The 13622-nt window shown below is 36.7% G+C and overlaps 1 protein-coding gene across 3 annotated transcripts in view; it reads left to right on the top strand.

Annotated features, from left to right (window-relative positions):
* LOC147347652 (uncharacterized) overlaps nucleotides 1-13622 on the top strand; it is a 521220-nt gene that overhangs the window by 469121 nt on the left and 38477 nt on the right. For all 3 annotated transcript variants that reach the window (XR_015152401.1, XR_015152384.1, XR_015152365.1), the window contains one exon: nucleotides 7792-7941. The gene's annotated coding sequence lies outside the window, so the exon portion shown is untranslated. The remainder of the gene's footprint in view (nucleotides 1-7791; nucleotides 7942-13622) is intronic.

Raw genomic sequence — 13622 nt, 5'->3', positions numbered from 1 at the left:
CTTTAGTTATATGTCTATTTATAAAATTGAAAAAATGCCAAATACTAATAATGGCTATACCTAGTTGATGAGTTTATGGGTGGTTTTTATCTTTTTAAAGCTTTTCTCTGTTTTCTGTAGTTTTTTTTTTCATGAACAGGAAATACTTTTGAAATCAGAAAGAAAGAAGTGAATATTTAAATATGAAATTAAATTAATTTAATTCTACCTGGATTGTAGTAATATGATTAAGAGGTCCTTGGGATTTTGCATATTTTTCTTGTATTTAAAGAGTTTACTGTTACAGAAGCTACTCTTAACCTGATACTTTTGTTTTAAAAGAGGATTTCAAAACAGTTATTCCAAATGAAGGACAGAGACTATTGTCTTCACCACAGATAATGAAAAATGAGTTACAAGGAGATAGGAACAAAATCAGGGGCCATTGTCCCCAGTGTGTATAAATTAAATAGCTATGTTTCCAAAAGGTTATATCTGGAGTTTGCAGATGGGCTTGACAAAAGAAAAGATTGCCTGAATATTTTTCATTGTACTTAAACAAAAATATTTAAGCAAAATGTAAAAAGATGATTTTTATAAAGAATATGATTAATGGGTGTTTTACGAGGAAAATACTCAGAGGATGGTGCTGGATACTAAGAAAAAAGCACAGGATTTGATCACAGCAAACATGGGATTCTCGATTTAACTGCCTTTACCAAGATGTGGATAAATAATTTCATCTTTCTTAGCCTCCATTTCTTCACTTATAATATAGAAGCAATCTAAAATCCCTTAGAGTTGAGAGTGTGCTTTATTCTACTGTTTTACATATCCTTGTGGCAGAGATCAAGTTATGGGAGTTTATATTTCTGAAACTTGGGTCAAGGTCCTGGCTGATCCTCAACAAGAACAACTGTGTGGGCATCTCTTGTGTTGTTCTCACCAACTAAATGAAGCCAAGCAACAAGGAAAGGAAGTCCAAGCACACAAAATCTCTTCTTGGTTTCCACGAAGACAGTGCTTTTTCGTTTGGAACAGTCTTTCCACATGTGGAAGTGTTTCGTCTTTCATAAAGTGCTTAATGTAAACTTGTGACTAGAAACAGCAAACAGTGATAATAGCTGTTCTCTTTTATGAATCCAAGTGTCTGTTAAATATATCTAACATGTACTTGTGTATGTGAATGTGTGTATTAAAAAGACACTTAAGTAATTGATAATAATAGATAATGTATTAGTTTTTTAAAACAGCTTTATTGAAGTATAATTGATATGCAACAAATGGTACATATTTTAAGCATACAAGTTACTGTTCTGATGTGTGTATGTGTGTGTGGTGTATGCCCTCACCAAAACCCATAACATCACCCCCCAAAGTTTCCTTGTCTCTTTTTGTAATTTCTCCACAAACTCATATGTGGTATGAAGGGTAGGTCAGAAGTTTTTTTTAAGGTTTCCATTTTTTATCATTGTGTATATCCAGTCCTTCCAGCACTGGATAGTGAAAAACTTCCCTTTCTTCCCCTTGCAACTGTTAAAAGTAAATTGCCCACATATGTTTGGGGGTATTTTGATTTATTTATTAATATTTGGCCATGCCACTAGCAAGATCTTAGTTCTCCACCCAGGGATTGAACTCTGGCCAAGGCAGTGAAAGAACCGAGTCCTAGCCATTAGACCACCAGGGAGCTCCCGTGGGTTTATTTTTGAAGTAACTATTTTGTTTCACTGATACAGTTCTTTGTTTGCTAATACCACACAGTCTGGATTGCTGCAGTTTTATAATGAGTCTTGAATTTAGCTAATAAAATTTTAGGTGTTTTGAATTTTCATATGAATCTTAGAATTAGCTTGTCAATTTCTCCAAGAAAACCTGCTGAGATTTTTATTGGGACTGCATTGAATCTCTCAATCGATTTATAGAGAATTACTATCTTAAATTGTCTTTCCTGATTTATGATCACAGTATATCACTTCATTTACTTAGGTTTTTTAAATTTTCTCTCTGCAGAGTTCTGTAGTTTTCATTATATAGGCCAAGTACACATTTTGTCATGTTTATACTTTAATATTTTGTATTTTTGACACTGATGCAAATGATATTCTTTCAATTTCAACTGATTATTCATTACTAAGCTATAAAAATACTCTTAATATTTAAGTATTGATCTAGGATCTCATGACTGTGTTACACTCAATTTTTAGTTTTAGTAGATTTGGGGAGTAGATTCCATAAGGTTTTCTTTGTGGGTGATTGTGTCATTTGCAAATATTGACATTTTACATTCTTTGTTTCCAATCTGGACGGTTTTCATTTTGTTTTTCTTGTCTTATTACATTGACTTAGCACTTCAGTAAAATAATGAGTAGATGTGGTAAAAACAGACATCATTTCTTTGTTCAAGATTTTAACAGAAAAAGCACTTAGTATTCTACCACTAAGTAGGATATTACTGAACTGAGGATATTAAGTGTACATTTTTGGAGATGTCCATTATCTTGTTGAAAAAGTTTCCTTTTGAGAAATGCTACTTTCCTGAAAGTTTTTTTTTTTTTAAATTAGGGATGGATTTGGATTTTGCTAAAAAATTTTTCCATCTATTTATAATTGTGTGTGGGTGTGTGTTTAAATCAGCTAAAGCTTCCCTGGTGGTTCAGTCAGTAGAGTCTGCCTGCAATGCAAGAGACTCGGGTTGGATTGCTGGGTCTGGAAGATCTCCTGGAGAAGAGAATGGCCACCTACTCTAGTATTCTTGCCTGGAGAATTCCATGGACAGAGGAACATGATGGGCTACACAGGATCACAAAGAGTTGGATACAACTGAGTGACTTACACGTCACTTTACATGGTGAATGATATTGACCGATTTTCAGTGTGAAACCAGACTGGTATTCCTGGGATAAATCTCATTTGGTTATAATGCATTATATTTTTAAAATTATATATCACTGGATTTGATTTGCTAATTTTTTTTTTTTTTTTTTTTGCACCTGTGTTCATGAGGGATGCTGCTCTGTAGTTATTTTTCTTGTGTTTGTAGAATGAACTGGGAAGTACTACCTTCTCTTCACCTAGTGGTCGTGGCTCAAATGGTAAAGAATCCTGCTGCCAATGTAGAAGACGGAGGAGATGCAGGTTCGATCCCTGGGTCAGGAATATCCCCTGGTAGAGGAAATGGCAACCTATTCCAGTATTCTTGGCTGAAAATGCCATGGACAGAGGAGCCTCGTGGGCTGTATAGTCCATGAAGTTGAGCACTTGATAAGAATAATACCTTCAAATTTCTAGAAGTTGTGTAGAATTTCTTTCTTTCTTTAGGGTTTGATTGAATTGACCAATAAAATGACAGGTGGTAACTAGGCTTATCATCATAATCATTTCATAATGTATGATAATATCAAATATAAAAAATAACTACTGTGTTGTATACCAGACATTAATATAATATTATATGTTAGTTATAAATTAGTAAAGAAAGAATTGACCAATAAAGCCATCTGTGTGCGGAGTCACTCAGTCATGCCTGACTCTTTGTGACCCCATGGACTGTAGCCCACCAGGCTCCTCTGTCCATGGGGATTCTCCAGATAAGAATACTGGAGTGGTTTCCATGTCCTTCTCCGGGGGATATTCCCAACCCAGCGATCAAACCCAGGTCTCCCACACTGCAGGCGGATTCTTTACCATCTGAGCCACCAGGGAAGCCCCAAAAGCCATCTGTACATAGAGATTTTTTGGTGGGAAGATTTCAAATTACAAATGCAACTTCTTAACAAATAGTGTTAGATTATCTGTATCCTCTTGAGTAAGCTTTAGTAGTTTATGTCTTTGAAGGAATTCGTCATTTTCATCTAGTTGTCAGATTTATAGGCATAAAGTTTACAACATTCCTTTATTAGCTATTTTAGTTATCAGTTTATTACCTCTCAGCTCCAGATCCACTCTTTACCTGCTCTGTGATCTGTTGTCTAGTTGGTAAATCATTACCGACTCTTTTGCTACCCCGTGAACTGCAGTCCACCAGGCTCCTGTGCCCATGGGATTTTCCAGGCAAGAATACTGGAGTCAGTTGTCATTTCCTTCTCTAAGGGATCTTCCTGACCCAGAGATCAAACCTGCGTCTCCTGAGATTCTCGACCCCTGAGCCCACCTGGGAAGCCCCTGCTCTGTTATAATGGAGCTTTAAGCATGTCTCCCTTGCAGCGAGCAGGATAATATGCTTTGTCAGTAGAAGGTACTAGAGAGCATTACAGAGGAGGGACTTGTCTTCCTTCTTTCTGGTGGGAGTCAGTGTTCTATGTATATTCTCAAGTTTTTGCAGTTAGGGCTTTTGAGCAAAAAACATTGGCACCTGGGTTGAAGGATGACTGAATAGAACCATGAAGATAAAGGCATCTGGAGAGAGACACATAATTGATCTCTGCAGACCCATTTGTTTATATTTGTGTTACAGGGTGGTAATGTCGAGGGGAGAGGATGGAATCCTTAGAGAGCATTTGCTTATATTCTGGAGCAAAGGTTTCTCTAAAGAGGAGCATGGCAGGTGTGCCAACAGTCCTCTGTAAGCTCTGAGTTTCATAATGTTGGAGTGCCCATCCCGTGGTGCAAAACCCATTTTAATGCCTAGGGTACATGGGCTCTGCCACATCACACCCTATTCTCATTGGCAACAATTCCCACATGTGGCAAGAGAATGTGTGACATTCTCCTGCATCCCCCTGTGGGAGAACTGAGTCGTGAGGAAGGGACACACACTGCTGTGTATGTGAAAGTACTGTTCCCTGAAAGAACAATTTTATGTAAATGCATATGCATTTATGCATGCACGTACACACATATCTACGTCTATACCTGTGACAAGCTTACTTGTTAGTTTATGGATCTCATTGCACATCTTTCCAGTTTCAGGCTTAGTTCCAGCCTTGCTGCTGTGCTGCCACTTCTTCGCCCCAGCTGCATGGCTGTCAGCAGGGCACTGACACATCCCGAGCGCTCAGTCCCTCCGTGAGCTCACCACCCTGGCCACTGCACTCACTGTGGCCCCGCTGACTCGGACACCACGTGCTCCAGGTGTTGCTCTGTCCTTCTGGTCAACAGACTTCCCATACTCCAGTCCTCTGCACAACATCCCACGGCCCTGACCCATCTGCACCCTGTCGGACTGTTTCTCGCAGTCCTCCTGACACTGACACTGTTACTCCTGGCTGATACCACACCACAGCGAGTGTGCTCCAGTCACCTTGACTCCTTCTGTGCTGTGTGGTTTCACCTGCAGCTGGGAGAGGTTTTTAATTTACCTTTTTTTTTTTCCTGCACCTGTGGACCAGTTCAGGTTTAGCCAATGCAGTGAACTTCCCTGTTATGTGGTGGGCTGCAAGACCAACTTTTCTAATAAGGTCTTAATTCAACCTTGAGAAGGGCACCCCTTCCAATTGCATTCCTCTTTGAGTACTCTCCCTCAAGTTTATATTATTCTTTAGAGCTTTGTTTATATCTTTATTATTACTCTTCATTATAGTTCACTATTTTATGGGCTTTCCTGGTGGCTCAGACCGTAAAGAATAGGCCTTCAATGCAGGAGACCCGGGTTCAGTCCCTCTGTTGGGAAGATCACCTGGAGAAGGGAACAGCTACCCACTCCAGTATTCTTGCCTGGAGAATTCCACGGACAGAGAAGCCTGGCAGGCTGCAGTCTGTGGGGTCACAAAGAGTCCGACAGGACTGACCAACACATACACACACACATTCCTTTTTATAGTTAATGCAGACTTTACTGATCGAAGACTCTTATGAAATCAGTTGTATCATGCCATGCATTCATACAACATAGAGTGACCTCTTGCACTATAGGGGGGAGAACTCACAAACTCACTAGTTAAGTATTCTTTATATCAAAACTTCTCTGCTCAAATCATCATGTATTTTATGTTGCCTGATAAGATTCTGACTGATACATTACTTAAGAGAACAAATTTGTATTCAGTATACAGTAAACTGCACATATTTAAACTGTACAATTTGCTGTTTGATACGTGTGTATACCTATAATATACTATCAGGATAATCAGCGTATATGTTACCTCTAGATGTTTCTTTATGTAAAATATTATTTTGGTACCTTGGGATCAGTTTATGGGATTCATGGTCACTTTCATGCATAGTTAAATCACTGCTGGTCATCCTGGTTTAGGAATGATTTCTGGAATGATTTCTGCTGACAGTTACTTTCACTAGCATCTGGATAGGAAGGATCAGGGTCAAATGAACATATCCTGAGGTGCTGAGGATGGTCTAGTGGAGAAGTATGGACTAATGGAGCATGTGGCTAATGGAGAAGAAATAAGGTTTACATTAAATAAATATTTAGATTTAGGACTTTGGCTGTTAACTCACATGAACAAGGCTTGAGAGAGTTTTTCCAAGTTATCAACAAAACTTCTATTTCAGTTTGCTAATAATGCATCAAGAAGCTAAAAATCATTGAAAAACTATCAGTAGTGAAAGAAAATAAATTTTGGCTAACTATGCTCAAGGAGACTGAATTAGTTATTTAGCATCTTTGCAAAAGGGACAAAGAGGTTGAAGCTAAAAATGTAGGCATAACTTATTGTAGAGGTGGGTCTGTTAGGTTATGAATAGAAATGTTTGCTCTCCTTTGGTTTATAATGTTTGTGGTATGTCAGTTTTTTCTATGTTGAAATCTGTTGCCATTTATTTTTATCCCAAATAAATATTCAATCTTATATCCATAATTTGGTTTTATCCTTATAGTGGAATCTCCCGAAAATGCTTGGAGTCCCACAACCTGGATTTGCCTATGTCTCCAGCACAGTTTTTCCTTAAACATGTGAAAATATACATAAAACACTGACTCTCACCAGGAAGTAGGAAAAGACAAGTCCCTCCTTTGTAATATCCTCCAGTACCTTCTGTTCACAAAGCTAATGATCGTGCTTGCTGCTAAGGAGAAATATTTAAAGCTCCATTCTCAGAGAGTGGGCAAAGAAGAGTGGATTTGGAATTGACAGCCAATAAATTGCCCAGTGTATGGAGGTTTTTTTTATGGTAACAGAGACTCTGTAGGGATTTTGAAAATATTGATGATGATGATGGTGATGACAACAATGGCAGTGATTGATGGAGGTGGTAGTGATAATTAATGGCTATTTCATTTATTCTTACAGACTAAGCTAAACCCCCTAACTACTTTTCCAGATTTTTCCAGCATATCAGTATTTCTTTTTCATTCTCAAATTTGCACCACCTACGGTTTAAACTTCATCTTGGTCTATCCTACTAAAGATTGAGAACACTTGGTCAGCATTTATCATCTATTTCTTTACGTGGTCAGTGTCTGTTGATAATTTATCAACCCCAAATCAGAGCACACAGTTTTTTCTAGTTTATATATTTCTAATATTATATAACATGGTGTTTGATGCCTTATACAAGTATCCAGCTAATTTGTATTTATTTTTATACTTAAGTAATTGCTTTTATTGTAAAAAAAAAAAAAAGACAATTGAGTGTATATTTTGAGTAAATAAATTTCACATGCAAATAGAAGTATATGAAAATTGTACTGGAAAATCAAGGACAGTTTAGAAATGCTCTTGTGTAACATGCCTTAAGAATGATTCAACGTAGCATAAAGAAAATTATAACTATTTTTTTATTATATTGTATTTACTTCTGTGGCAAACGTGTTGGTTTTCAGATGTATATATTTTGCTTTTATTCTTCATGTGTATCTTCCTAGTTTGAATCGATGGCTTTCCTTCCTTTCTTAGTTTGTCATTTTTTTCACAGGTTGCTCAAGACAAAGAGCTCTTTGATAATGGGCGGGACAAAGGGTTAAAGGATGGTTTAGAACTAATTCAAGAAAGAACAATCCGATCCCACTTGGAGAAGGACAGAGACACTGAATCAGATGGGGCCGGGGAGCCTGGGGAGGAAATTGTGAGTACTTGCTCTTGATTGAGTATCATTATCCTCCTGTGGTCTGGGAAGATGATTGTTATAATTAGCAACAAATGTCTTGGGCAACTATAATTTACCTTTCCCTGTAACGACTGATGGTTTACCTTTTTCAGTGCTTTCTTTTGCCTACCCACCATGCCCTTCTCCCTACCCTTCCATAACAATCAAATGCAGAATATTATATGTTTGTCTTATAGTGTTGGATCTCAGTGTATATTAACAGTGATAATGTGACTATTAATTGAATGAAAAAGCCATTCAATAACCAGTCACCCCACTTTGGGGCTCTCTTAAAATTTCTACAGGGGGAAACTAGAAACCACAGGATCACATAGTAAGCATGCCAGAGACACCTTACAGATATCTTAGGACTATTTCTTATTAATCCTTTTTCTAAGTGTAGTATTACATTTAGAAAGGAATATTATTTACTGTATTGCCTAGTGTCTTTTAAGTGAATTTTCATATTCTTTAGATTTTATTTATAGTGTACTTTTTAATCTCATTTGAATTTATTGCAGTAATTCAGTAGAAGTACATGTAACTCAAGTTGAGTTTTAAAAATAGAATGTAAACACAATGCTTTATAAAACATCATAGAATTAATTGTGAAGAGTATTTAACTAGTATATACCTGTACTAGTTGTTTGTTACATGATAATCACAATGGTTGACCTGCCTTTAAATGAAAGTAGCTCAAGTCCTCTTTTTAAAGTGTCCCATTATTTTGGAATTTGCACTAAATCTATATAAATAGGTCCCTTTGCAGATTTTAAATAACATAGAATATCATATTAAGAATAGTAATTAAGTGAAAAAAAGTCATTGAAATAAATAACTGATAAATCATCTGGCAAAGATGAATATTCCTAAAACTGAGGAGAGTTGAGAATAATATAATGATATGTTTTTATCATTATCATATGTGTAGCTGCTGCTCTGACATTTCTGTCTTTTACTACCACAGTTTTAGAATGAATGGTCAGCATTTCTCATCTGCGAGTCTACTCTGTATCCTTATGACTTGAATTAATTCTGTGTCTTCCCTGAGACTGTTCTAGAATGCCATTGACACGTTCTTTTAACCATATATGCTGGCCTTTGCTCAGTGTTCATTCTCTATAGCATCTCTGTAGATGTTCATGTTGTAGATCACAGTGAGTTTTCCTGAAACAATGTCCTTTGTGGCCTTGATTCTGGGTTGTCTTCTGTCATCTGGGCTGCTCCTTTTTTCACTATTTTTGTCCACTCCCCTAAATGCACTTATTTTGCTCATTTCTAAAACACTTGCTCTTTTCCTCCTCCTTTGGGAAATATTTTCTTAAATCTCATTTCTCTGAGGACAAAACTTTGAAAACTAACATTTTTCTATCTCTGGACTTGTTTTCTTGAATATCCTAGAGTCAAGGAAAGTGAGAATAAGATAAAGTAAGTAATTTTTTTGGTTAAGATCATAAAACTATCTAGTTAGAGACCTAAAACTATGGAATTAATTTGAAAGATGAATCGTCTGTTAGTAAAACCAAAACAAAACTGGAGTTTGATTTTTTAGTTTTTGCTCTCTTTTGAAAGACAGCTTTTTTAATACTTATTTTATTTTTTTAATCTTTGTTTATTTGTAAAGGTGGTCCTTGTGTTGTTGCATAGCTTTTTGCTAAAGGTTAATAACATATGTACTATATCCAACAGTCTTCAAGTAATTAATTCAGGTCCTAAGCAGAAGTTGCATAGTTTTTGAGACGATGGGAAAATTCAGTTGCTGTTTATACTCAGTTATATTAATGGTACTGGAGCAAGTCCATTATTTTAACACCATTTGCCAATTTTGCTGACAGTGATTACAGTAAAATATGACAGTAAATTTTATTTTTAAAGGGCTTTTAAGCTGTATACTTAGAGTGCCTGTATCTCAAATGACATTCAAGGTGTCCTTTCCTTTGTATGTGGTTGATAATTTCACTTTCTCAGGCCTGTATTTGCATAAGGTTCATTCTACTGACTACTGGGATCACAAAGACCAAATTTACTGCTTGTGTTCAAGTTATCCTAGGACTACCTGAAAAAGTCTTGATTTTTTTAAAACCATGTTGTTCTTGTATAAGCTTAGGATTTAACACAAACAAGCAATGAGGAAAATGTAGAAAACTTCTGTGTCAACATCCTAAACTAGAGCACAAATTTTTGTGTACTAGATAAAATGTGATAGAAGGCAATGCACCTGATTTTTTATATACGATTGTGGAATTAGTCTCATCTTAAAATCATACCGAAGAATTGATGCTTTTGAACTGTGGTGTTGGAGAAGACTCTCGAGAGTCCCTTGGACTGCAAGGAAATCCAGCCAGTCCATTCTGAAGGAGATCAGCCCTGGGATTTCTTTGGAAGGAATGATGCTAAAGCTGAAACTCCAGTACTTTGGCCACCTCATGCGAAGAGTTGACTCATTGGAAAAGACTCTGATGCTGGGAGGGATTGGGGGCAGGAGGAGAAGGGGACGACAGAGGATGAGATGGCTGGATGGCATCACTGACTTGATGGACGTGAGTTTGAGTGAACTCCGGGAGTTGGTGATGGACAGGGAGGCCTGGCATGCTGCGATTCATGGGGTCGCAAAGAGTCAGACATGACTGAGCAACTGAACTGAACTGAAAATCATACCTGGCTGTTCTTGTTACCATGAAAAAAAGCAAAGAATATTTTGCTGCCTAAAGCTTGGTTTTACTAATGAAATTATTTCTATGCCACCTCTTATCTGTTAGAAGGCCTAAAGAGACCCCACAGTTGCTTCTTAGAAGTTCAAGCATATTTGGTTAAACAGGTTAATTTTCTCTCCCAATTTAATTCTGTTCATTTGCATTTGCTTTTTATTCTCTACCAATTTCTGTCTTTTCCAAAATGTTTGTATAGTGATTGTTCAGCACATTTTTAATTTGAAGGACAGTTTCACCCAAATTTTTTTTCTCTTGTTACCTCATCTTCTGAATTGAAAATATCTACATATCTGCATATGTCATTTAACATACTTGAAAACTGTATTTGACAGTAAAGAAAATGGTATATCGTTTGATGGAAGTAAAAAATAAAATCTTAAAGTGATAAAGCATATGTAACGAGACAAAACCGTTATATGTTATTCAATATTTGTTATAAAAACATTGAAATAGAAAATTGATGCTGCTATCAACACTTAAAAATATGGCTATATTGGAAATTTGGGGATTGAAATTTAAGGAATTTGTTTGAATATTTTTATTTAAACTATTCCTGTTAAACTTTTGTGAAATCTTCTTCACACTCTTCCTATTCAAACTGTGAGTTAAATTGGAGTACTTGAGTTACAAAATATTGTAAGACTTTTAAAAAAATCAACATATTCATATTTTTGTTAAATTCATCCTACTGTGTTCTGGTGACTGCCAAAACATTTAATAAGATTATGACAAATCTATTGAGCATTTTGAAACGTATGTAATAGTTGAATAAAATTACTTCTGCATGATATAGTGTAAAATAATGAAGATATTAAAAGTAAATACTTTCACAAATGATTCATATTCTATAACAAATGATTTAGGAAGTCCCATAACATGAGACTAATTTATATATGTACTAACATTTTTGAATTTAGTTCCAATCACAATTAGACTTTTCACAAATAGTTTTAGATAAAACAACAGTAGCAGCAGCCCCCCTCCTTCTCCCTCAAAACTCTCAACACCTTAAGAGAAGTCAATTTAATTTTACTTTTAAACTTCTAAGGATATTTGGGAATGATGCCCACATCACTAATTCTGTTCCAAACTAATAATAGAGAAGTCCATTTTGGGGCTTGTCTGGTAGCTCAGCTGGTAAAGAATCCACCTGCAATGCAGGAGACCCCAGTTTGATTCCTGGGTTGAAAAGATCCCTTGAGAAGTGATAGGCTCCCCACGCCAGTATTCTTGGGCTTCCCTGGTGGTTCAGACAGTGAATAATCTCCCTGCAATGCGGCACACCTGGGTTTGATCCTTAGGTTGGGAAGGTTCCCTGGAGGAGGGCATAGCAACCCACTTCAGTATTCTTGCCTGGAGAATCCCCATGGATAGAGGAGCCTGGTGGGCTGCAGTTCATGGGGTTGCAAACAGTCAGACATGACTGAGCAACTAAGCACATGGCTTATTTATTTTCTCCTCCTCCAAATGTTAGACTAATTATATGGTTAAATATGGTTTAGTCATCTGATTAAAAATGTACACCAGCTTTCTTTTCTTTTTTTTTTTTTCCAATAAAACAGGTATTCAATCCCGTATTTTTCCTGAAGACGAAACAGGTTTTGACAAGTCCATTATACTACTGTAGACTTAAAGGAGACTTTAAACACAACAAGAAAATAAAACATAACACTCAGAATATAAAATGATTTAAACTTTAAAAGTTAAAGATAAACAATGATAAGGTTATTAAATGAGTGTTACAGAAATCTCTACACTGCCTTAAGTATTAATCGACTAAAAATCAGCACTAAACTTTTCAACAATTGAGTGAAAAATTGTAACCTGAAAAATTCCATAGTTCACAGATTTCATGCGTTTTAAAAATAGACCTCTTGTTTAAGAGGTACAATTATTTTGTATACTAATCCCAGAAAGAAATTTCTTGCAAAGTTTCTCATTAAGAGGATAATGTAAGCAACATCCTGCATGAGATTCCTAGAGATGAGTTCAGAAGTTCTATTTTTTTTAAGAATTATATGCTAAATATTGAATATTTATTATAATGTATTTAAGTAATCTAAGTTAATATATAAATATGATAATCAACCATGTAAATACATTAAATATATGTAATATTCTCTTAGAGTATTATACCAAAGCAGAGAGAGAACCTTATTTTCTGTAAGAGTGCATAGTGTGAGTGCCATGAACGCAGTGGCCTTAGGAGACACCTAGCCATGCTGTCTGTTGCCACAGAAGGTCTAGGTACACCACTCCAAAACAAAAGTCAATAACTTGGCAAGTTATCCACGTGTGTGCATACGTGCTCAGTCATTCAGTAGTGTCCCATGCTTTGTGACCCCATGGACTGCAGCCCGCCAGGCTCCTCTGTCCACGAAATTTTCCAGGCAAGAATACTGGAATGGGTTGCAGTTCCTCCTCCAGTGGATCTTTGTGGCCCAGGGATGGAACCTACATTTCCTGTGGCTCCTGCATTGGCAGGCGGATTATTTATTGCTGAGCCACCTGGGAAGCCCAAGCTATCCATTCAACTGCCTTATAATTTATGATCTTATGTGGTAAGTTCGCTCATTTAGTTCTCCTGGCATGTATTTTGTAAGCAGTGCTCTACAGAGCAGCCTGCTATTCAAGATTATCTACTCTAAGGGTACTTTCCTGATACTTAAAAAAAAAAAAAAAGACCAAGGAGTAGGTGTGATACTGGGAAAGATTGAAGGCAGAAGGAGAAGAGGGTAACAGAGGATGAGATGGTTGGATGGCATCACTGATTCAGTGGACATGAACTTGGGCAAACTCCGGGAGATATTGAGGGACAGGGATGCCTGGCATGCTGCAGTCCATGGGCTGCAAAGAGTCAGACACGACTTATCAACTGAACAACAACGACCTTCATCTTCAGGCTCTTTTTGCAACCATCTACTCTTGCATTGTTGCCTGGGTAATCCC

The sequence above is a fragment of the Bos grunniens genome, chromosome 23 (genome assembly GCF_055505025.1).
Source record: "Bos grunniens cultivar Pamir isolate PY7600 chromosome 23, Bosgru_T2T1.0, whole genome shotgun sequence".
NCBI classification, from domain to species: Eukaryota; Metazoa; Chordata; class Mammalia; order Artiodactyla; family Bovidae; genus Bos; species Bos grunniens.
The sequence above is the reverse complement of the archived record's forward strand: the minus strand, read 5'-3'. Positions and strand labels throughout refer to the sequence as shown.